Below are 25,179 nucleotides of genomic sequence, written 5' to 3'. Positions count from 1 at the left end.
CCTCCTTCGTCGCGGCCTCGGCGGCGCTGCGCGAAGCGCCGCAGGGCGGCGCACTAGCGCTCCCTCGCCATCTTCAGGGAGTCCTGGCGTGCCCATTCGAGGGCCACGTCGTCGTCGAGCTCGACCTTGCCGTGCTCCACCTTCACCGGCGCCAGCCCCGGCTCCGTCTTCACCGGCGCGAGACCGGGCTCCGTCTTCACCGGCGCGAGATCCGGCTCCATCTTCGGCTTGACGAAGCGCGGGGGAGGAGCCGACAAGGAGGCGCGCCGGCCGCCTTCGCTGATGACGATGCCGACACTGCGAGAGCGGCGCCCGAGCGGCGTCTCCGCCGCGGGCTCGGCCTTGACGCCGACAACGTCGGAGTGCCGGAGGATTGAGACGAAGAGCGTGACGAGAAGAGGAGGAGGAGCCGAACCTCCTTGGTGCCCATTGCCCGTCCCGTCGGCGGTGTGCCAGGGAGGCCGCCCTCTCCGGGGGGTACGCCAATGGAGGGTTGTTGCCGCCCTCGAGGTGCGTCAGCACGCCCTCAAGTGTGCGGCCAGGGACACCCCACCACAGGTGGCGCCCCTCGCTGTTCTTGGTACCGCCGACCACTGGCGCCCCGTTGGTGAACCCCAGCCGCTGCTGCTGGCGGCGCTCGAAGTACACCGCCCAAGCCGCGTGGTTGTCATCGGCGTACTGGGGCAGGGAGAGCTCGGCGTCGGTGAGGGAGGCGCGCGCGATCTTGACCTCGTCGGCGAAGTAGGACGGCTTGGCGACAGCGTCGGGCAACGGGGGAATGGACATTCCCCCATTGCTGAGCCTCCAGCCCGTCGGCCCGGCGCACTTGTCCGGCGGCGCCGGGATGTTCGCCTGGAACAGGAGCCAGGATTCCTGTTCGCGGAGCGAACGGCGGCCGAAGCCGTTGGCCGCCGCCTCGTCTCCGGGGAAACGCTCGGCCATCGGGGAGATGGGGTGGCTGGGGAGAAGAGATCGGCGGGAGAGAAGAGCTCGACGGCGGCGCTCGGGAAGAGGTGGAGAGGTGGCACTCATCGCAGGCGAGCGAGGCCATATATAGCCGCGCCGCGCCCGTGTGTACGCGTCCGAGGGAGGGGAGGCGTCGGCGCCGCCCCGTGACGCGCCGCCCGTGTGGAATCAATGGCAAAGCTGACCGGCGGCAGCCTTGCCATTGATTCCCCGCGGGAAACCGAGGCGTCGGGAGAAGACGAGGCGGGCGGTGTCGCAGACGCGGCTGGCCCACGCCGCTTTCGCGCCAAAAACGATTCGCCCGGCGCCCCCGAGCGCCCCCCAGCGTGCCGGGTTCGGGTTGGGTCCATCGACGCCAATTTCGGCCCGAACCGACGAAAAATGGGCCCCTGAGGACGCGACTGGGCCAATTTTTTGGCGCCGGCGGCCGAAAAGTCGTCTGGGGGGCCTTGTTGGGGGCGCGGCTGGAGATGCTCTTAGCAGACTCCTCATCGGTTGATCTATCATTGTTCAGTCACTTTCACAACCTACTCTTGCACAAGAGGGTTCTGCACCATTATTCCGGCCAAATTGCTCCCAGTGCTTCGCATTTTTGTCTCGGCCTCTTCATTTCCTATGTCTTCGTAATCTGTCTCTTCTTATTTCGATCGCCTCTCTATTTTATGATCCTTGGTCCGCAACAATCTTATCTCATCACCGTGACTTGTCCACCATGTATAATTAACCTTCCATCAAACCCCGTCACAGTAGGTGCCTGTGCATATAGTCCCATATATATTTCCTTTCAGTTTTATTCGTAAGCTATTATGTATTAATACTTTGTTTTGTCAAAAGACCAAGTTAGTTGCGCTTAATTGGGTCTATTAGTTGCATACTTGCACAGAAAACCTCTTTTTTTTTGCGGAAAGCACAGAAAACCTTTTTGTATCTGTATAGAAAACCTTTTTGTATCTGGTCGCTGTCCTCGGACGAGCTAGTAGAGACGATGTGCGACAATCTGAACTTAAGCGCTAAAAGCTGGATATTCATGATGCATGAAACACTACCCCACGATGAGTTTACGCGTATGGTGGTGACGCTATGGGCGATTTGGAGATCAAGAAGGAGAGCTGTTCATGAGGATATCTTTGATAGCCCGCTGCAGACCCATAACTTCATAACTGCCTATATGCGGGACATCCAGATCCTAGCAAAACCGAACGAAGTGACTAGCAGGAGTTCTATGGCCAGGCCTTCACATTGGTTACACCCGCCGTCGGACCATGTGAAAATTAATGCCGATGCAGCGGTTTTGAATGGGAGTATGGGTGCTGTTGCAGTGGTCTGTCGGGATTTTAATGGAGTTTTTCTAGGTGCTTCATCAATCACTTTTAACCACATACACAATTCTGTTACTCTGGAGGCTCTAGCGGTAAGAGAAGCAATGGCAATTTCGGAGGATTTATACCTTCAAAAAATTCAAATAGCATCGGACTGTAAAAGGGTGGTGGATGATATCAAGCTGGGATCGGCGGCAGAGCACGCATCTATTGTACATGAAATCATAGCCTGATCTGATGCTTTTTCTTCTTGTAACATTATCCACGAGTTTAGGAGCTTGAATTTCGAGGCTCACAATCTCGCTAGGCATGCTCTTACACTTGGGTTCGGCCGCCGTGTCTGGTTAGGCCAACCTGGGGATCTCAATTTCATTCCTGTAAACACTGTTATATTTGAATAATGCCGGGCGAGAATGTCTCAAAAAAAAAGGAGTAAAGAGAAGTGAGAATGCACTGTATTCGCAGATGGCAACATCCCACGAAATCAGGATCGTACTTTTTTATTTATACATAGTCCGTGATTCCCGAAATCTAGCCAATTGTTCAATTAAACAAATGCAGCTAATTACACTTGTGGGTTCTACATTATTTGCATCATTTCTTTTTGACCCAGAGCAATGGGCATGTTTCCTTGTGTTGGCCATTTCAGCTGCTTTGTAGTGTACTCAAATGAATCAAAATAATAAATTAATAATATTCTAGGAATAAAAGTTTCTAAACTTATTGCAATTTTATCACCGTAGCCCCAGATTTCTTTGATTGGCCTTCATGAAAGTTTCAAATAGCGCTGAGCCTAGCGGCGGACCTCTCTAAATGCTATAGTGGTACTATAGCATGTTATTTAAAGTTTCTTTGGGCTATATGGAACTGCAGGAACGATATGATTTTTAACAGACAACATATTTTAAACTTCTTGTTGGTCATCTTTAGAGCTACGTTATGGATCCGTACGTGGTTCTTACTCACCCCTACGAACTCCAGGGAGCCTTTGGTTACTGGGTGCACCCAGTGGGAGATGATAGCACGGGCTAGGAGTCCGAGCCAGTGGGACACGGTCCCTAGACTCCTATCAAGTTTGTTTGGGAGATGGTAGCCTTTGGATGGCGGTCTCATAATAGGATAGGAGTCTAGGGATCGTGTCCATTTATGCATACCATTGTGGTATTGAGTTTTTTATGTGTTGTTTGCTCTGCTTGCGAGCTGTAATGATTTTTGACTTTGTGCTACTTCGAGACTTTTAATAATATGGCTACATGCATCGCTTAAATGCAGAGGCCGGAGGCAAGCCTCCTTTTTCAAAAAAAAAAAATTGTGTTTGGACAAAGACCATTAGCGCCGGGCCTATTCTAAATGCTATAGCGTGCTATAACGAGCGCGCTATTTAAAACCATGGCTAGTATTCGATGAAAACACTGTATATACAATGCCCTCCTTCTCAAGACGCAATTAATGGTAGCTCCCCATGGCATTGACTTAATGGAAGCTCCATAGCTCATCCATGCGTAGTTAAAACACAAGTAGCAGTATAGTATATATAAAACCTGGAGTGCATCACTTGATGCCAAGGCCGAGAGCGTTCCTCTCTTTTCTGAATAAAAGAGAGGCTTCTTGTGCAGCGACTCCTTCAGAGAATGTGATTGCTGCAGGCGGCCTAGTTTCATTAACAAAATAACAGAGAAGCGTGTCAAAAAAAAAAAAAAACCGGAGAAGCGGCGTGTGCCTGGGAGCCATAGCTGTGGACCTCTCCCTAAGAAAACGAAACCACCTTTACCTACAGTCTCTCTCTCTCTTTGCGGCAGTTGGGTGTTGATCATTTCGATTGAAAAAGTGGAGGTTTAGAAAGAAGAGAATGGTGGGAGGTACCTCGAAATGGTGGATGACATAAACTTTAAAAAAAATTGGTGGGATATCTCAAGTGCTATCCCTATTTTATGCGTCAGACATGTTAGCGAACAGGGACAGTAAAAATTGGCGGGTATAAAATGTTTTGTTGTTCAAGTGGACAAGTAGCAACTAATATATACTCTATGTGGGAAGACTTTATTGGAATCTAAAGTCTTCCTTCACGGTTGAGTAAGTCGACGAAAAAATGCATACATTATTCTGGGAAAAAAGGATATTGGTGAATGGTGGCGTCTTCGAACTTGCTTCGGTTATTGTTGCAATAATTTTATAGATCGTGCTGAGCAGTAGCGGTACGTGTAGACCTTGTCAAGTCTTCAAACTGTAAGAAATTAAAGAGATTGGCTGTCAAGATCTGTTACATTCCATAAACTAAGTACCTAAAATCTTTTTCCCACTATGTACTTTGGTCAACTATATTTCAGAAAGAGTTAAATACACTACAGGTGCCCTCACTTGCCCGGCGCGGGCAGTTTGGTGCCTAAACTTGAAAAATACACAAAAGTGGTGGCATAACTTGTCTAGGCGTTCAAATACGGTGCATCTCGACGTATGTCGCCGTATTAAGTGCCCGTGTGGCATGTCAATGTGTCGCTAGGCCACATGTCAGTGGCCGCGGGCGCGTTGTGAGCTGTGCGTGTATTTTTTTACAGAAATGCTCATGGACTTTACTTAAATATCGAAAAACATCGTTACTCATGCTAGACGCAAGCTGTTTCTTTACGGAAACACGTTTGTACTTTAAATATAAACACAAGCTGGCATGAAGGGAATTCAAACCACTGACATCCTGGTTGCCTAACAAACAAGTGGACCATGAGGCTACACTTTGGTTTACATTTAACTGCTAGCTAGCAACTTATGTGGACGATTCCGCGTATCGCTTTGCACATATTTTTCGTGTGAAGTTTCTGTTTAATTTTCATGATACATAAATTTTCCGATATGAAAAAATAAAATAATTATCAATACACAATTATTGTTTATTTTATATCTTTACTCTATTTTCATTATTGTGTACATTGAAGAGATAAACATTAATTTTTTCTAAAATTTATGTGGACATAAAAACTGAACGTATATTAAAAATTATTGTGTAAATATATGCATCTTCATTGAGGACCATAAGGACTTTAAAACATGTACAAAAACATTGAGGACTTTAAAACTTGTACAAAAACATCGCAAATACGCAGCAAAAAAAAACATATGAGAAAATATAGTAGTAGCGCTCTTTAGTGCTGGATAGGAAAATGCTACTGCTAAAGCACTTAGCAGTAGCGCTGGTAAGGAAAGCGCTACTGCTAAGTAGGTATAGCAGTAGCGCATGTCAAGCCGCGCTACTGCTAAACATTAGATGTAGCATCGTATCAGTAGCATGGTTCCCCGCGCTACTGATAGCCATTAGACCTGCGCTACTGCTAGGCTTTTCCCTAGTAGTGTAGGTTTTTTCGCTATGATACGCTAATCAATAAAGGGACCCGAAAATTTAAATCGTATCAGTTTCCATTTCACACAATTCTTACATGATGCAATGGTTTTCAAGAACTATGTTTTTATTTGGCTGCCAAGTGATAGTAAGTATAACTGAAACTAGCGTAACATGCATAATAAGTTCATTGACTACATGAAGGTTGGTTACTTCGGATCACTCGGGTTAGCATGTTTGAAAAGGCTATTGTCGCTCCACCACTCACTCAATTATGGACATCTCTCATTCACTTGACGCGACTTCCCTCCAACCACACACGATATTTCCCTTCACTTCGTTTCCGGCAAGATATGGGAAACTAAACATGCAAGTAGAATGGTATGGTCGCACCATTCTGCAGTCCACTCACATGGTAAAAATGTCATGATGAACGGTTCTTGAATGATAAATCGCATGCTCATGATATATCTGCTTCATAAGAAGTGCTGAATAGATTAGAGATGCATAAAAGTCCTATATATATACTACCCCAGGATGTTAAAGTGAGTGTGGTATGTGTTCAGATTTGTTTACGTCTTTAACTTCAGTCCATATAAAATATTGGAGGAAAACAAAAACGTAAGAGTCAAAGGGGTGGATGGAAAATGAGCTGCAAGTCACTGGCAATGTCGTGTCTTGCTTTGTCCACTTGAAGTTGGATTGCTATTCCACAGAGACTACAGTGATGGTACTCGAGTTCAGAGCTGCAGTGATCTTTGTAGCTCTTGGGATAACATCCCTACAAGGCGGCTGCTTAGTTACAATGAATTTTATGGTTATGTGCCAAGTCTGAATGAAGGTGGCAGTGACAACACTAGTCCTCGGCATCATCGACTCAACCGCGTTCTCCTCCACATGAATTTACATCCAAGTCCCTCATATAAGCTTTTCTCGTCACAGCTGGCTTCATAGTTTCCTGGTGTAGGGAGTAGTCGGTAGAGAGTGATACATGGAGAGAGAAACATTCCTTTTGCTCGAGGTTGAAAGCAGTCTTGTTTAAACCTTTGGTTTTCACTTTGTGGGCAGTCTGATGTTTGGTGCTTGTAGTTATGGTAGAATAGATATGCTTCAGTTGCTAAGAAAATAAAATAAAATCGTCATTCGTACTCATTTATTTGCAGGTAATGAAAAATGTCTCCACCTAATTATAAAATTATTAATCGCTCTTAGTATCCCGGAGTCCCTAGTACTGTGAAGATGATATTAAGACTAATGGTTGGACATGGATTTGTTCTCATCACACAAAGATAGCTCAAACACCCGCTCGCTTACTTGCTTGCATATTAAAAGATTGATAACCGCATCTGACCATTTTTCTCCCACTTCTCCACCTTGTTGGCGATATCCAGCTTCCGTACTTATAATAATTTTCACTCCAGCACTTTCGACTTCTTTTTGAAATGAAGGCTGCTTTTCCTGCTCATGCAGCTGTTGGCATAGGCCCGATCAGACGTTGCACGTCGGCTCCTTAACGAGTACTTTCCGTCGACCGAAAACGTATGTACGAAACACGCTTGATTGACTTTTCCTGAGGCAATGTGCACGTACAAAACTAGCTGATGGATGTTGAAGCTAGCTAGTTTAGTACGTAGCAACGGCTGGATACTTAATCGATCTTGACTAGCACAACTCGGCGAAACACAAGAGATTTGATGGCTAATAGGTGCGTGTCGCACCTATGTCTATTATTGCTTTTAATCTGATGATTACAGGGGGAACCACGTACAGGTATATATAGTACTACCTATCTACCTATACACAGCCGACTCGGCCTGGGCTAGGAGTCCGTGCCGGACTCAGGTGCCTAATCGTGATTATCTTTAACAATGACCCCCCTAAGCACGATGTCCTCACTTCACAGCTTGGACGCCGATCCTTCCCCGCATCTCCGTGAACTTCTACCGCTCCAAAGACTTGGTCAGGATATCTGCAAGCTGGTCGTCGGTGCAAACGTAGTTGACTTCAATCTTGCTTTCTTCCACGCACTCCCGTATGTAGTGATACCTTATGTCGATGTGCTTCGTCATGTCATGATGCACTGGATTCTTACATAGGGCAATCGCAGACTTGTTATCAACATTGAGCACCACTTTCTCTGTTTCCTTGTCTGTAAGGTCACCGAGTAGCCTTCCTAGCCACACACCTTGACCCGCCGCGGTCGCAGCTGCAATATACTCTGCTTCGCAGGATGATAATGCGACCACCTTTTGCTTTTGTGATAGCCAAGTCACTATGCTCCCGCCCAAGAAATATGCCACTCCCGAGGTACTTTTACGATCGTCCACATCTCCTGCCAGGTCGCTATCACTATAGCCAAGTAGCTCCACTATCTCCTTCTTCTTCTCTCTCAAATAGACACAACCGAAGTTTGTTGTCCCTTTGATGTACCTGAGTATATGTTTGACAGCTGCCCAATGTTCAATCGTGGGTGCTTCCATGAAGTGACTCACTATGCCAACGGAATAGGCCAAGTCCGGTCGTGTATTCACAAGATACCTTAGGCTTCCGACCACACTTCTATAGTCCGTTGCATCAACCGCAGGGGCTCCACTCCTTTTGCTAAGTTTCAGTCGAGGCTGTGTATAGGTAGATAGGTAGTACTATATATACCTGTATGTGGCTCCCCCTGTAATCATCAGATTGAAAGCAATAATAGACATAGGTGCGACACGCACCTATTAGCCATCAAATCTCTTGTGTTTCGCCGAGTTGTGCTAGTCAAGATCGATTAAGTATCCAGCCGTTGCTACGTACTAAACTAGCTAGCTTCAACATCCATCAGCTAGTTTTGTACGTGCACATTGCCTCAGGAAAAATCGATCAAGCGTGTTTCATACGTACGTGTTCGGTCGACGGAAAGTACTCGTCAAGGAGCCGACGTGCAACGTCTGATCGGGCCTGTGCCAACAGCAGCAACATATGGCTTCCTTCATTCTTTGTGGTCAATCAGTATTCTGTGTATTTTTCCAAAAAAGGGCAGTGGGAGGTATTCTGGTGATCTAATTGATGTTGTGTAGTGACGAGGATGAAACAGTGTAATTCTTTATGTACAAAATCATGGTTTCATGTGAAATGCAGCAAACATATTGTGAAATTTATGTGGTCCAAATGGGTCCTAAGTTTGCAAATGAGGAGCAGAAGGTGGTGTTCTTTCACAGTAAAGTGATACCGGGTCGTGCAATTTACGTGAATTGTAGATTCTTGTACAGAAGAGTTATAACGGGTCATGCAATTAATTTTGACATCGGCGATTAACTTGGTACCCCATCTGGTCCTTTTTACTCCGCGTATTAGATTGTGTCAAGTCGAACTTTGTAAAGTTTCACCAAATTTATATTAAACAATAACAACATCTATAATACCAAGTATATATACTATGAAACTACATTTCATAATGAATGTAACACTATGATATGGCATTGTGAATGTTAATGCATTTTTCTATAGTTTGGTCAAAGTAGAGATACTTTGATTTCAGACAAAACTTATATGTAGACTGAATAGGAGCAGGCAGTATGAAATTAAAGGAAGGCGGGTTCTTGAAAAAAGATATTGTTACTGCGGTAGGATGAAAGTTACTGATATTTTAGTTGCGAGGACATGAGGTGGATACAATATGTTTGCAGAGCCAATACACCTTGAGGAATAAGGAGACACGATGAACTAGGAGGAGAAGATCGGTAAGAAGAAAGAAGGACAAACCCATTTTAGTTGACCCACGACCCAATTCCAAAGACCGATATTGATGCACTAGAAACATGAGGTGGATACAATATGTGGGAACGCCTAATCAGAACAAAAATGGAGCCCAGAGACCATCATGACTCCACGCACCATCGCCTTCACTGTCGAGCCATTGCTAATAAGAACACATAAAACTAAGAGAGAGAAGCTATTCTACAGCTATGCAAACTATGCAACGGTCCCGGGGTTCCTCGATCTCTTGGGGGCGAGAAGGGGAGATGCCGTTTCTCTTTGAGGGAAATGATAGATTTTTTTTTTTGAGAGAGAACGAGGGGAATGATTTTTTTTTTTTTGAGGCTATGAGGGGAACGATAGATATTTTTCTTTTGAGGCTATAAGGGGAACGACAGATGGCGCTGGTACTGGGGCCCACAGTTTTTTTAGGTGAGTGAGGCCCACAGCCTTTGTTTTAGGTGAGTGAGGCCCACAGCCTGGAGTGAGTGATTAGGCCCAGCATAACCGCAGTTTTTCTTTTCTTTTCTGAGACCACCAAATCCACAAGCCCAACCCACATTTCGCGGATCTTGCGTCGTCCTCTCCCTTGTTCGTCCTCCTCGCCGGCCAGACCGCCTCGGGCCGCGGCCGCTCGCCGACTCAGGCTCGCCTCCGTCCGGGCTTCCGCGCCCTCCAAGACCCCCTCCACCGCCGCCTCCGCTCAAGGCACTCACTCGTTCCCCTCCCCCCTCCTTCCCACCCCCAACCTCTAATGTTTCCTCTTCTGACCTCCCGTTTTACATCCCTCGCAGTCGCAGATGGTCTCCACGAGAAGGTCTCCGAGCTCCTCGTCTCGTCGGGTGCAATTCGATTCACGTGAATTTAAGGGGCGCGCCCATCTGCACCCAGCTCCTTGAAGCAGAATTCACTTGTCTAGCCTGACAGACCCTAATGTATAGGTTTGTGCTTTGCTAGCTGAATTACTCCGTGCTTTCTGTGGATGTTACTTCAAAGACTCATCAAATTTCCGCCTACGCCGCTCTATGTCTGAGAAGTTGAAGCAATTTTGCGTGGAAGTTTCGTTTCCCTTCGATGTCCGAGAAGAGAGCTCCTAGGAAGTTCGTCCGCTCGGTGGACTGGAGCAATATCCAGATCCAGTCACTGTCTCCGATCATCCTTATATCTCACTGCCTCTTCTGTTTTGTAGCAGTCACATCAGTTCATATGTGCATATCAGAGGAAATATGCTTTCACCAGGCGTGTTGGACCCAGCATACCAAGTTCCCAGGTTGCAAATATGATCCTAGCTAGCCATTAATATGATGGTTCCACATTTTCTTAGCATGAGGACTCTGCTAATCAGTGTAACAAATATGTTGTTGCGCTGCCTAATTTGTGCTAATTCTGAAAATATGTGCCCCTAATCTCTGATAATAGTATGCGCAGACCCAAAATGTCGGAGTTCTTAAGGACATGCAAGTACTTATTCTGTGCTTTTCCTGCTGAAATGCACTTTAGTATATCAAAATGACACTTCATGAGGTGTTTGAATTTTCTACTCACATTCAGATCGAGGGGTAGCGCACCAACCAACTGGTGCAAGCTGTACACTGATGGCATCCAGTCTGCCCTTCCAGTCAATTTAGTTACCAATCCTGTTCGTCTGTCTTTTCTGTGATCTGATTCACACGACTTATGAGGCACACCCATCTATGTGCCAGATGTCTGAATCAGGAGGGTCAGGAAGCAGAATTCAGCTGTGTAACCTGACAATGATGTATGTCTGTGTTTTTCTAGCTGAATAACTCTGCTTTATGTGCACGTTACCTCAATTTTTAACTCCTACACATGTTATACAGTTGCAGGAGAAGCGATTGATGTGGGCTTTCTGTTTCTAAGTTTGTCCGCTCGGTGGACTGGAGCGATATCCAAGTTAGTTGCAGCGTCCAATCGTCCATATATGTCATCGTTCGGTCTGTTTTGTACCGTCATATTTCATATGTGCATTGGATAAAATGTGCTTTCTGTACGCATGTTTAGAGTGGACCGAGTCACAAATCTCATTTATATGGCCATAGGTAGTGATCAATAAAAGGGCACTGGAATTTATCTTCTAACGTCACTACTGTTTTAGTCTCTCTGCCTTTATTTTTGTTGCTTCCGTTGTATGGTTTAAAAGTTAGGCTTCATCTGATTTTAGTTGGTGATGCTGATATAGAGAATTCCATATGGCCATTTTTTCCGGTTTCATTGTCTCACAATAACGGAGCTTATTAAGCCCGCGAAACTGGATCGCTTGCTCATACATATCTTTCCCCGTGGAATAGCAGATTGTCAAGCTGTGTCTTATCATATCAGTATATTAAGTATATATCATTTGTCCATATGAGCAAGAGATAATTATCTAGCAGCTTATTATGCTCATCTCTGAGATCGATCATGCCCCTTCAATGTTAGTTAGAGGTATCATTAGAAAAGGGTCTTCTCTCTTCAGCAGGAAGCATGTGATGCATTCAAGATTCAATGAATTCACGAAAACCATATTGTGGTCCTCCCTGTGCGGCAGGTACTCCAGATGAATAGTTTTTTGTAAGTGCACTGTATGGCTGCTGTCACCCGGCAGGGGAGGTAATTGTTCAATTTGCATTCCTGCAACTTCTTATATCTGGAAAGAAAATTCTTACTATTTTGCTGAGTTCACAGCCAATGCATCTTCTGAAAAACTGCATTGGATGTACTGACATAAATATATAGTATAATGATGATCTAATAGCAAATTATATGGCGATAGGCAGTGATGATCAATAAATGGGCACTGGAAATTATCTTCTAACGTCTACATCACTATTGTTTTAGCTCCTCTACCTCTATTTTTGTTGCTTCCGCTGTATGGTTATGCAGTTAGACTTCATCTGTTTTTTGTTAGTTAAGCCGATCTCGTTAAGCTGATAAAAAGTTTTGCATACGGCCCTTTACTCCTGTTTTCACATACTGTATCTTTCATCGTCGAATAACTGGAGATTGTCAAGTTGTGTCTTATCATATCAGTATATTAAGTATGCCATTTGTCGATATGAAGAGATAATCATCTACCAGATGATTATGCTCATTTTTGAGATCCGATCCTGTACTTATTGTTAACTAGAGGTGTCACTAAAAAAGGACAAGAAAATAACCACTTGCCTCCGGTTCTTCTCTCTTCAGCATGAAGCATGTGATGCATTCAAGTTTCAGTGAATTTACAAAAACCAATATTGGTGGTCATCGAGATGAATTGTTTTTTTGTAGGTGCACTGTATGTGTGCTGTCACCTGTCAGTGGAGGCAATTGTTTAATTTGCACTCCTGTGACTTCTTGTATTTGGAAAGAAAATTCTTACTATTTTGCTGAGCTCACAGCCAATGCATTGTCACTTTTGAAAAACTGCTTTCGATGTACTGACATAAATATATAATATGATGATCTACTTGCAATATTAAGAACGAGAAATCTTTGTTCTGACTTCGAATAAAGGGGGTTCTCTAGCTGTGCCCTATTAGGAAATGAAGATACCCTCAGCTGTTAATGTGGTATGCTAGTTGTCCTTATTATATGTCGGCCCAAAAAGAATACCCAGTGCTGAGCTGTTGCAACATTGGATAGTTGCGATTGGTTACCGAAAATCAAACTCATCCACTTGGTTCACAGAAAGTCGACACTCCTGCTGGCTTCCATTTTCCCTACAAGCAAGCAAGTCTCTTCTCTATTCAGCACTGCACTTGTGCTCAGAACATCTCTTCTCCATTCAGCACTGCACTTGTGCTCAGAACATCTCTTCTCCATTCTGTACTGCCCTTGTGCTCCACTGTGTTGTGCCATGTGTGTTGCCAGAGTTTCGTCTGAGTGTTGCAATGGCAGAGCTGGTGGTCTCCATGGCGATCGGGCCACTGGTGTCCATACTGAAGGACAAGGCATCCAGCTACCTCCTGGACCAGTACAAGGTAATGGAGGGAATGGAGGAGCAGCACAAGATTCTCAAACGCAAGCTTCCGGCCATCCTCGACGTCATCACCGATGCTGAGGAGCAGGCGACGGCCCACAGAGAAGGGGCGAAAGCCTTGCTACAGGAGCTCAAGACATTCGCCTATGAAGGCAAATGAAGTCTTTGATGAATTCAAGTACGAAGCACTCCGCTGTGAAGCCAAGAAGAATGGGCATTACACCAAGCTTGGCTTTGATGTAATCAAACTCTTCCCTACCCACAACTGTGTTGTGTTCCATCAAAGAATGGGTAGCGGGCTTTGCCAACCTGTGCAAGCCATTGATGTCCTCATTGCGGAGATGCGGGTCTTTGGGTTCAAGTACCAACCACAGCCACCAGTCTCCAAGCAGTGGAGGCAGACAGATTATGTTATCATGGACCCACAAGAAATTGCCAGCAGATCCAGAGACAAAGATAAGAAGAAGATTGTTGATGTATTACTTGGTCAAGCTACCAATGCAGATCTTGCAGTTGTTCCCATCGTTGGAATGGGGGGTCTTGGCAAGACCACATTGGCACAACTCATCTACAATGAACCTAGAATTCAGAGGCATTTCGAGTTGCTGGTCTGGGTCTGTGTATCTGATACCTTTGATGTGAACTCCCTAGCTAAGAGTATAGTTGAAGCATCTCCCAATAAGAATCATGATACAGATAAACCAGCACTAGATAGACTTCAACGGTTGGTCAACGGGCAGAGGTATCTGCTTGTATTGGATGATATCTGGAATAACAAAGAGTTTCATAGGTGGGAAATGCTGAAGGTCTGTCTTCGGCATGGTGGCATGGGTAGTGCAGTGTTGACAACAACTCGTGATAAACGAGTTGCTAAAATTATGGGTGCAGCAGACTACAATCTCAATGTTTTGGAGGATTGCTTCATAAAGAAAATTATTGAACCTAGAGCATTCAGTTCGGACAAAGGAAAGCCTGCTGAACTCGTCGAGATGGTTGATGAGATTGTGAAGAGATGTTTTGGCTGTCCATTAGCTGCAACAGCACTTGGCTCTGTACTTGGTACCAAGACCAACGTGAATGAATGGAGAGTTGTATCAACTAGAAGCAGCATTTGTGCCGAGGAAACATGAATTTTGCCAATACTAAAGCTCAGCTACAATGACTTGCCACCACATATGAAGCAGTGCTTTGCTTTTTGTGCCATATTTCCCAAGGATTACAAGATTGATGTGGAGAAGCTGGTTCGACTATGGATTGCAAATGGCTTTATCCCAGAACACAAGGAATATAGTCTTGAAACCACTGGAAAACATATTTTCAGTGGGCTGGCCTCAAGGTCATTCTTTCTGGACATAGAGGAAAGTAAGGAATCAAGGGGGTACTATTCAACTACATGCAAAATCTATGATCTTATGCATGATATTGCGATGTCTGTTATGGAAAAGGAATGTGTTGTTGCAACTATGGAACCAACTCAAACCGATTGGCTTCCTGATTTTGCTCGACATTTGTTTTTGTCATATCAAGGAACAGAAGTTATTTTGAATGGTTCTGTGGAGAAAAGATCCCCTGCTATCCAAACCTTGCTATGCGATAGCTCTGTGCGAAGCTCATTGCAACATCTATCAAAATACAAATCTTTGCATGCATTGAAGCTATGTATTGGGACATAATCATTTCTACTGAAACCAAAGTATCTGCATCACCTGAGGTACATTGATCTCTCCAACAGTTATATCGAAGCACTTTCTGAAGATATCAGTATTCTATATAACCTGCAAACATTGGACCTTTCCAACTGCCGCTATCTTGATCGACTTCCAAGGCAAATGAAATATATGACATCTCTCTGTCACCTCTATACTCACGGATGTCCGAAGTTGAAGAGCATGCCTCCAGAGCTAGGAGAACTCACTGGCCTGCAGACACTTACATGTTTCGTAGCAGCAGTTACGAACACCAATTGCAGTGATGTTGCAGAACTTCAGGGTTTAAACCTTGGTGGTCAGCTAGAGCTACGTCAGGTAGAGAATGTTGAAAAAGCAGAAGCAAAAGTGGCAAATCTCGGGAAAAAGAAGGATCTTAGAGAACTGACATTAAGATGGACTTCTGTTTCTGATAGCAAGGTGCTTGACAATTTTGAGCCTCATGATGGGCTTCAGATTATGAAGATATATTTCTATGGAGGGAAGTGCCTGGGTATGTTACAAAACATGGTTGAGATCCATCTTTCTCATTGTGAAAGATTGCAATTTTTTGTTCAGATGTGGTACATCCTTCACTTTTCCTAAACTGAAGGTGCTTACACTAGAGCATCTGTTGGATTTTGAGAGATGGTGGGAAATAAATGAGAGGCAAGAAGAACAGATAATATTTCCTCTGCTTGAGAAGTTGTTTATTCGGCATTGTGGAAAGTTGGTAGCATTACCTGAAGCACCATTGCTTGAAGAACCATGTCGTGGAGGTAATAGATTGGTATGTACACCATTTTCTCTGCTTGAAAACTTGTTTATTTGGTATTGTGGAAACCTGGTAGCACTGCGTGAATCACAGTTTGTTCAAGAACCATCTAGTGGAAGTTATAGATCAGTACACTCTGCTTTTCCTGCTCTAAAGGTACTTCATTTGAAAGACATGGAGAGTTTTCAGAGATGGGGTGTTGCTGTAGAAGGGGAATCAATATTGTTTTCTCAGCTCGAGAAACTATCAGTTCAGAAATGTAAAAAGCTAGTAGATTTACGTGAAGCACCAAAACTCAGTGTATTAGAAATTAATGATGGCAAGCAAGAGATATTCCATTGGGTAGACAGATATTTGTCTTCATTGACCAGTCTGTTATTGAAGTTAGAATACACAGAAGTAACATCATAGACTGAGTGCACTTCAATTGTACCAGTGGGCACAAAGGAGAAAAGGAACTAGAAATCTCCTATTATAGTTATGGAGTTAGGATGTTGCAACTTGTTCTTTGGATCAGGTTCACTAGAGCCATGGGACTATTTTGTCCACCTTCAAAAGTTGGAAATTGATAGATGCGATATGCTCGTCCACTGGCCAGAGAAAGTGTTCCAAAGCTTGGTATCCTTGAGAAGATTAGTGATTAAAAACTGCAAAAATTTGACTGGATACACACAAGCTCCTCTTGAGCAATCAGAAACCGAAAGGATTCAACACCTGCCAGGTCTGGAGTCTCTTCTGTTAGAAGATTGTGCAAGTTTGGTAGAGATGTTCAATGTCCCGGCATCTCTCAAGGAAATGAATATTTATTTGTGTCGTAAGCTTGAGTCCTTGTTCGGCAAGCAGCAGGGACTGTCGGAGTTAGTTGAAGGGTCTTCTTGTAGTGAGGCAATTGTGCCCACAGCTATATCAGGGTTGCCATCCTCGCCAATGAATCACTTCTATCCATGCCTTGAATCTCTGTGGATACTTTATTGTGAAAGTTTATCAGCAGTTCTACATCTTCCTCCATCCTTAAAAACCATATATATGGCTCATTGCAGTAGTATTCTAGTCCTATCGTGTCAGCTGGATGGGTTCCAGAAACAACAAGAAGCTACTTCGATAAATGTACCAGAGTCATCATCATCATCATCATCATCAGAGCATTCACTTACTCCTTGTCTCGAGTCTCTAGTAATATTGTCCTGTGCTGGCATGTTGGGGGGCATTCTCCGTCTACCCATGTCCCTCAAGAGACTGGACATTCGGAGGACCAATGGGTTGATGTCGCTGGAGTCTCTGCACCCCGCATCGCTGGAAGACCTTCAGCTTGTTAGCTGCAGTACCCTGGCATCCCTACCGAATGAACTACAAGCATACAAATTTCTCCAAGAGCTTGCAATTAAAGGCTGTCCTGCTGTAAAGAAGCTCCCCAGATGCCTTGAGCGGCAACTGGGCAGCATCAAACGCAAACGACTAGATGCCCATTATGAAGGTATGCATGTCTTTCTTTGTTTGCCACATTTAACCAACAAATGCAGTTATCCATCCCATCTCATGTACCACGTCAACACTGTATGTACAAAGTTTGTTCTCCATCATTTTAATGTCATATGGAATTAAATTTCATGTTAAACTAGTTTGTACAAGTTTGCTCTGACATCATTTCTGATATGTGTAGTAATGGCATTTAAACGGAAGACATGGAAGGAAATACCAAGAATAGTCAGTGAGTGGAGGATGGCCGCTCTAGAAACGAAGGAAAGCCAGCCATTCATGTTGATGTAAACAGGTCAGAAACCATGCAGGACGGGCTTGGATTTTGTTTGCTTCAAATAATTTTATGTCGTGATTGTAATCAATCGGTTTGGTTCAACTTGTACCCTTGTCTTCTCCTGATATTTGTAACGTGAACTAATTTATCTCCTTCAACATCTCCCAGATTTTATATAAGTTGGCCTACGTGTCTAGTATTGGTTTTTGTATTAGCATTGGTTATTTGGTTATTCAGATGGTTCCTTTAGTGGACCGATTGCTCAATCTGGAAAGTATTGATTCTCACCTTACTCCATATTGAGCTCTTGTAACTGGACAAGATGAAGGGATGCTTGAACATATTCCTTCTAGTTTGTTTGCTCTTGTAATGGGCATAAAAAATTAAAAAAAATCAAAAAATTAGAAAACCTTTGCATTGAGTCATTATACGTGGCCAAGTTTCTAGGAAAAACAATAAACTTGTAATACATAAATTATTTTAAAAAAGTGTTCTCAGAAACGAGCTATCATGCGTGAAGATTCATGGCTTTCAAGCCAAATGATCAATCTTATGACCACATTCATGGCATAGTTTGTTCAAATGATCTCATACTGTGCACAAGGGTGCACCTTGGAATTCCAAACAATGTTGCCTAAGGAAGTTTTCATTTTATTTTCACGGAAAATACATTTTCCATTTTTCGAGTGCCCGAAATGAGTTTTTTTTGTGAAGGACCTACTATATATTTGTTGCAAAATTAGATCAAATCAATTTTCTAAAATACTAGGACATATTTAATGCACAATTGACCAAATGGTTGGGTGTAAAAAGTTTTGATCCACCTCTCGCGAAAAAGACAAATTCCCGCTGATTCAACTGGAAGCGGGTCAAATTTGAACTGCAGCTGCCTCGTAGTTTGCTCTTTATTTTTTCCAAAAATCATTTCTAGGTACATAAGTATCTATTTAATCAGAAATATATGGTTTAATGGCGAGACATCGAGGTTTGGACGGTGGCCGAGGGCCCCAACTCTAGAGCGCATAAGCTCGCATGCCCGCCGCATGGTCACCGCGTGACCGTGGCGTTGCCGTGCGTTCTGGGCGGCCTAGGCATGTCTAGTGGGTTGGGCACTCCCCAGGTAGGTGCTAGGAAGAAAATTATAACATAAGATTCTCATGAGGAGAGCGAATTATGCTCAAACATGAATTAGCAACCAAGTGTTTGATTAGCGGTACGGGAAATGCACATGGCCAATAGACGTGAGTTTTGGCTGAGGATGATCATATACTAAGAAGAATGTCTTCACAAATTTTTAGGGAAATCAAGAATATATAAATAACACTTCCTTCACAAAGTGTTGCTTTGAACAGAATAGGAAAATGAATATTATTGAGTTATTTTTGAGCTACGCAAGGAAGGTTTTTGACATATTTGATGAAGATATGATCCAAACAATTTATGAGAATTTTTTGGGAATTTTTGAAATAGCAGAAATATAGGTTGCTTCACAACCTAGGGCAAAAATTGACACATGGACATGACACATAGGCAAAACTGATGAGATGGCGCCTAGTCATCACAACCCACCACAATCTACAAGGCTATGACCATCTATATTGGTCGTTAACAACTAGAAATAAGGCAGCGGACCAGCACTGTTTGCTTTATGACCATTTCGTGTAAGGAAATTACGATCTTTCTGACCAAAATGGTCGCAATGGTTTAGGGTTTGGAGCCCCCGAACAGCTTTTGACCGATTGGTCTCAAATGGTCATAGATCTATGACCAATTCTTCCAGGGTCACTGACAGAAGGTCACTAGTTGACATATTTCTTGTAGTGGATCATGGACGCATGTAGCTAGTGCTGACTTTCCAAAGGACTCCTTCCCGTTTGTTTCTGACCAATATTCTTATTTGTCAACACCTTCTCTATGATGTTGTTTGTAAGCATGTTAGGGCTCTTGTTATGAGAAAATCATCTCTTCATCTTTGCATCATAGTGCAAATATGGTTGTTGGTTGCCATCTAGCAGGCATTCTATATCATTTGAAAGTTGTATTGAGCATGTTGTTAACAAATACACCACCGTAATTAATATCTTCTGGGTGGAAGCTTGCCATTTTATGTTCAATCCTCTGTTTAGTTGACCCAGTTTTGTTCATTGTGCAACTAACTAATGCTTTCATACATATGAACTGCTATTTGTGTGTGCGCAAAAGCTGGTCTTGATGAATCTTTTGAATCCAATGCATTTTCTCTCATAACATTTATCTTCTGGCTGCTTCTGAATGTGTTGGTAGGTGGAGACATCTGCTGGCCTTTTTCACCTGGCAGATGAACACCATGAAGTCCATTAAATTACATGTGCTTTCTGTTTAGCTAACTAGCATGACATGAGTTGATTGGTTCGATCGTGGTTATCTGTTCCTAGTAAACAGTAGCTAGTTGCATGCTACTCTAGTTAGTTCTTTAATCGTGTTGCTAAATGCTAGTGTATCTTTGAAATGCCTCAGTAGGTGGGTACTATGCATGTGCTAGGACTTACGGGAGGCTAGTCCCAATCCTATGTTAGAAGCTAGGACTTGTCTCTGTACATTGCATGCTTGTGTGGAATTGATATTATTCATTTCTGAAGTACAAGTTTGGTTATTATCCATTCTTCTTTTATCCAGAATAATTTAGGTCTTGTTATATGTTGTGCCATGTACGCCTAGTACTACTATTTCAGCATGCTCATATGCTTGTGCATTACCTCGCTTAGTCAAGGATTTTCTAGTGTTTATTATCTCTGCAGCCTCCTGTAGCCGGTCATGTGCTCTGCTTCTGTAGTACTGTTTGTAATGCTCCAAAAATTCCCTGTCGCCGTCGCCATGGGTAGCTGCCGGCGGTGACCATGGCCACCTCAAAGCCCTGTTTCTCTGTCGTGACTAAACATGCATGTAGAAAGGTCACATCATTCTGCAGTTTACTCACACGCTAAACATGTCATGGTAAACAATTCCTGAATGGCCCTGTCAACACATTTCACATGATTACAGCAGGTTTGTTTCATAAGAACAGTTAACAAAGACTAGAGATGTATAGACGTCTTATACCCATACCTCAGGATCAGTGTCAAAGTGATCGAGATATGAATCCAGATTTTCTTCTGTGTTTATCTTTAGTCCATCTGAAATATTAGAGGAAAACAAAAATGTGAGAGCCAAGGAGGTGAAGTTAAAAGGAGTGAAAAAACACTGGCAATGTAGTGTCTTGCTTAGTGCACTGAAGGTCATTACCGCTTTACAGGATATGCGTATGCTACAAAAGTTGAGAGCCATGGTGACCTTTGTCATTCTCTAGAGAATACTCATACAATGCAATCAACATTAGACGGCGCTAGGAACATCTTAAACTGATCGGCAGCTGTGAACAGGGTATTGTCTAGATGATGCTTATAAAATTATTGTAGTCTGATTTGGTATGCTGGTAAGATGGAATGCTGTCCTATGATATTCATGTATGGTTTCGATGTTCTATGTCTGAGATTATTTGTCTCGGTTGAATGCCACTAGGGCCGTGCTTTGTGTGTTTGATGTGGCATTGCTTGCTAATTAATGTATCGATCTACACGTTATTTTTTATGGTCCCATCACTGTTGTTATATTATTTTTTTCGAAGAAGTGTTTCTATTTATTCAAAACCCATCCGGTCTCAGCAGCTCTGTTTCTAGTGTTTGAGGTTGAAACAGCGAATCGATATAAGCTACTATAAAAGCATAATTTCAATTTATTGAAACTCATCAAGTGTCCAGTGTTCTGCTTTCAGTTTTTGAATATGAGTGTGCATAGTCAACAGGGAAAGGAGTATGAATGTCAAGGCAGTGACGGCAGAGATGATAGGCAGCATGGGGACATAGGGAAGGTTGTGCCTGTAAAGCAGCGACCGATGACAGACATCTAAAAGAAGTGTGTGATTTTCCAGTTCGGCAGGAGTATCATCACTTTAGAATCAGCTAGGCGAGAGCCCTGTTGTCCTACTAAAATGGATTCTAATAAATTCACAAGCAGAAATCGTGCTTCAGGATCCATTACGTCTCCCAGGCCTTTTTTGTTCTTCTTCGCATCCGTTATTTTGGCACAAGTTTTTTTGATGATGATCTTTCCTTCTTCATTTCGGTCTGTAGTGGGCAGCTGGAGCACTGACCCTCATGATGCATTGATTTCTGGCATGACATCCATTTGAGCTATACATATCTCTGTCTGGCAGGGCATGGCTATGAAACAATGGAACTTTTTCTGTACCAATGGAATCAAGTTGGTGTGCTTGCACACTAAAGTGGTACTGGGTCATGCATACTATGTGAGCTGTAAACTCTATAGAGAAGATATGGCTTTATTGGATAAACATAGATCGTTTTTTATTAAGAACTAAAGGTTGTGGATTTGTACAGCCCAAGCTCATGCGCTCTTTTTATTTACAAAAAATGGTGTAACAAATGGAGTAAATGCCTTTTTTTCTGATGCCATGATGTTGCTAAGACTATTAGCTCCTTGCAAGGGCAAATCTAATAGGAGAACATACCGAAAATTTGATTTCTATCTTGTTCAGATTCAGACATATGTAATGTGAATTAAGTCATCTCTCCTTCAGCATCTGCCAGGTATCTGTTTCAATACTGATGGTACGCTTGCATGCAGTGCTTTTCGCAAGAGGAAGTAAAGCTTTACCTTGTGCAGAAACTTTCTGTTATTCTGTAGTTTCGAGCCCTCCGGAAGGATGTTGTGGGTTTTCTTGGATAACAGGCTTCCCTAATGGTCGGCTTTGCTCTGCCAGTGGACGGAGGGAGTACAACTGAAGTAACCGTCACTCTCGATCTTGAACCGGATATTGCTGAATCACGTCGCAGGCTGAGACAGACGATCTGATCTGGATCTGGTTTTCTGTTGGTCCTCTAGGTGGGTGTGTACAACATGGGTCAGCAGCAGTTTAATCTTTCCTCTAGTGTCATGTTGGTTGTAGCCCAGTGTTGTACTATCTGAATAGCTTTGCGTCATATTTTACACTTTTGTCCACCAAAGAACTGGGGACTGCACTGTGCAAGTGAAATTAGAGCTTTCTACGTGTTGAGAAACTATCTGCACTCTGCAGTTTGGAACCTGCGAGTTTCTTGGACAATAGGCCTGATCCCTGATGGCTGCTCTGCTCTGCTATAGTGCTAGGGGAATGAGTACTGGCCTGTAATTGCTTGTACAGCTGAACTGAACTGTTCTGCAGTTGCTCTCCACCGAGAATGTTTACGGCGACTGCTCGGTGCCGAGGCGAGCGTCTCTGAATCACGATACGGTCTGCTCTGGATTTGGTTTGATGCTGGTCCATTCCTCTGGCTCTGGGTGTGTATACAACAGGGGCGGCAGCAGTTTAGTCTTCAGTTTTGTTCGTCATGTTCAGTCATGCTCGCTGTAGCCATTCAGTGTTGGCTAGCTTAGCCTAGTACATGCTGTTTACTAAAGCTGTTGCATAAGCACAACAAGACTAGATTAATAATACCTTTGCCAATCTCGAAACGGACAATGTCATTAGTTACTTTTCTTGTGAATGTCCAAAATATACTACTGAATCTAGATTAATAATCCAACACATTGACATTGTTTGGGTGTGTGGAATGCTGTCCTCATTGATGCAGGAGGTAGCTAGAGAGCTAGCAGTGACCGGCTTACAGACTATTCGAACTTGTAGAAGACTACATGATGCAACTCAATTGTATTCCATCGGAGTCGGTTACAATATATACACAGGTGGTGTCTTGCGTTACAAGTCAACTAACCCTACAATATCTCTAGAGATCAATCTATATAAGGCTAGAGATAATAGGAGAATCAGTCGGAAATAAATACAAAGATATCACGTTTCAATACCCCCCACAGTCGAAGCGTCGGCATCGGCGATGCAAAGACTGGAACGGAACTCCTGGAATGCAGCGGTAGGCAATCCCTTGGTCATGATGTCGGCAAACTGTTGGGTGGTCGGTATATGAAGAACATGAAGCTGGCCCAACTGAACCTTCTCGCGCACAAAGTGAACATCGAGCTCAATGTGTTTGGTGCGCTTGTGCTGCACCGGATTAGCCGCGAGATAGGTGGCCGACACGTTGTCACAGAAGACCACAGTAGCCTACGGAAGAGAAATCCGAAGCTCACCGAGAAGATGACGAAGCCAACAAGTCTCCGCAACGACGTTGGCGACAACTCGGTACTCGGCCTCAGCACTCGAACGGGAGATAGTAGGCTGCCGCTTAGAGGACCAGGAGACCAGAGAGTCACCGAAGAAGACACAATAGCAGACGTGGAACATCGAGTGTCTGGACAGCCAGCCCAATCCGCGTCAGTATAAGCAAGAAGCTCAGTCGAGGCGGATACACGGAGACGAAGATCGTAGGTCAGGGTGCCACGAATGTACCGAAGAATGCGCTTGACCAAAGACTAGTGAACATCACGGGGCGAGTGCATATGCAAGAAAACTTGCTGCACCGTGAACTGAATGTCTGGTCTGGTGAGCGTGAGGTACTGAAGGGCGCCCACAATGATGCGGTAAAGAGCGGCGTCGGTGGCAGGCTGGCCGGCGGTGCTGGAGAGCTTCGGCTTGGCCTCAGCAGGTGTGGCGGCTGGCTTGCAGTTAGTCATGCCGGCACGGTCCAGAAGATCAAGAGCGTATTGTCCCTGATGCAGAAAGAACCAAGTGGCATCACGTCGCACATTAATGACGAGGAAGAAGTGCAACGCACCTAGATCCTTCAGCCGAAACTCAGAACCGAGACGACCAATGATGTCGCGAAGAAGATCCGCTCGGGAGGCAGTGATGACAATATCATCAACATAGAGCAGAAGCATAGCCACATTATCAGCCTGATGCAGCACGAACAACGACGTGTCAGAGGTGGTGCTGCGAAACCCGAGAAGACCAAGGAACCCGGCGATGCGCTGGTACCAGGAGCGCGGGGCCTGTTTAAGGCCATATAATGACCGTGACAACAGGCAGACATCATCTGGTCGTTGAGGGTCAACGAACCCAGTCGGCTGCTGATAGAGGACTCGCTCCTGAAGATGGCCGTACAAAAAAGCGTTGTTGATGTCGAGCTGATGTACGGGCCAGTGATGAGAGGCAGCCAGCTGAAGAACCACACGAATCATGGAGGGTTTGACGACCAGAGAGAAAGTCTCAGAGAAGTCAACACCAGCACGTTGTGCAAATCCACGGACAACCCATCGAGCCTTGTACCTGTCCAGAGAACCGTCCGGGAGGAGTTTGTGATGAAAAACCCACTTGCCCGAGATGACGTTCGCTCCAGGGGGACGAGGAACAAGGGTCCAAGTTCGGTTGGCGACAAGAGCATCGTACTCAGTGCGCATAGCGGCGGTCCAATGCGGATCACTCAATGCAGAACGCACCGATCGCGGAACCGGAGAGAGGGTCGTGACACTGAGGTTGTGGTAGCACGGGTTCGGCTGGTGCACACCGACCTTGGAGCGTGTCACCATATGATGGTGAGGCAGCGAGGGAGGCGGGCGTGGACCGCGGCGCCGAGGTGCCACAATAGCCGGCTCGGATGACGATGAAGATGTCGGCGAGGCCACGGGTGTTGGTGTCGAGGGCGTCGGCGAGGCATGAGAAGGCCCGGCCGACGGGGCC

At 44.5% G+C, this 25,179-nt stretch overlaps 1 long non-coding RNA gene and 1 pseudogene across 2 annotated transcripts; both read left to right on the top strand.

The window, feature by feature from the left end:
• Nucleotides 1-10,152: 10,152 nt before the first annotated feature.
• LOC119317890 lies at nucleotides 10,153-11,453 on the top strand. 2 transcript variants are annotated; one of them, XR_005153830.1, is made up of 3 exons: nucleotides 10,153-10,295; nucleotides 10,392-11,113; nucleotides 11,196-11,453. It is a non-coding gene; the product is annotated as an uncharacterized LOC119317890 (long non-coding RNA). The 2 variants fall into 2 exon arrangements; XR_005153829.1 differs by having other exon boundaries at nucleotides 10,153-11,113.
• Nucleotides 11,454-13,247: 1,794 nt separating this feature from the next.
• Nucleotides 13,248-17,607, top strand: LOC119300587 (annotated as a pseudogene).
• The last annotated feature ends 7,572 nt before the right edge of the window (nucleotides 17,608-25,179 follow it).

This window comes from Triticum dicoccoides, chromosome 1B (genome assembly GCF_002162155.2).
Source record: "Triticum dicoccoides isolate Atlit2015 ecotype Zavitan chromosome 1B, WEW_v2.0, whole genome shotgun sequence".
NCBI lineage: Eukaryota > Viridiplantae > Streptophyta > Magnoliopsida > Poales > Poaceae > Triticum > Triticum dicoccoides.
This window is presented reverse-complemented; position numbering and strand designations above follow the sequence as displayed.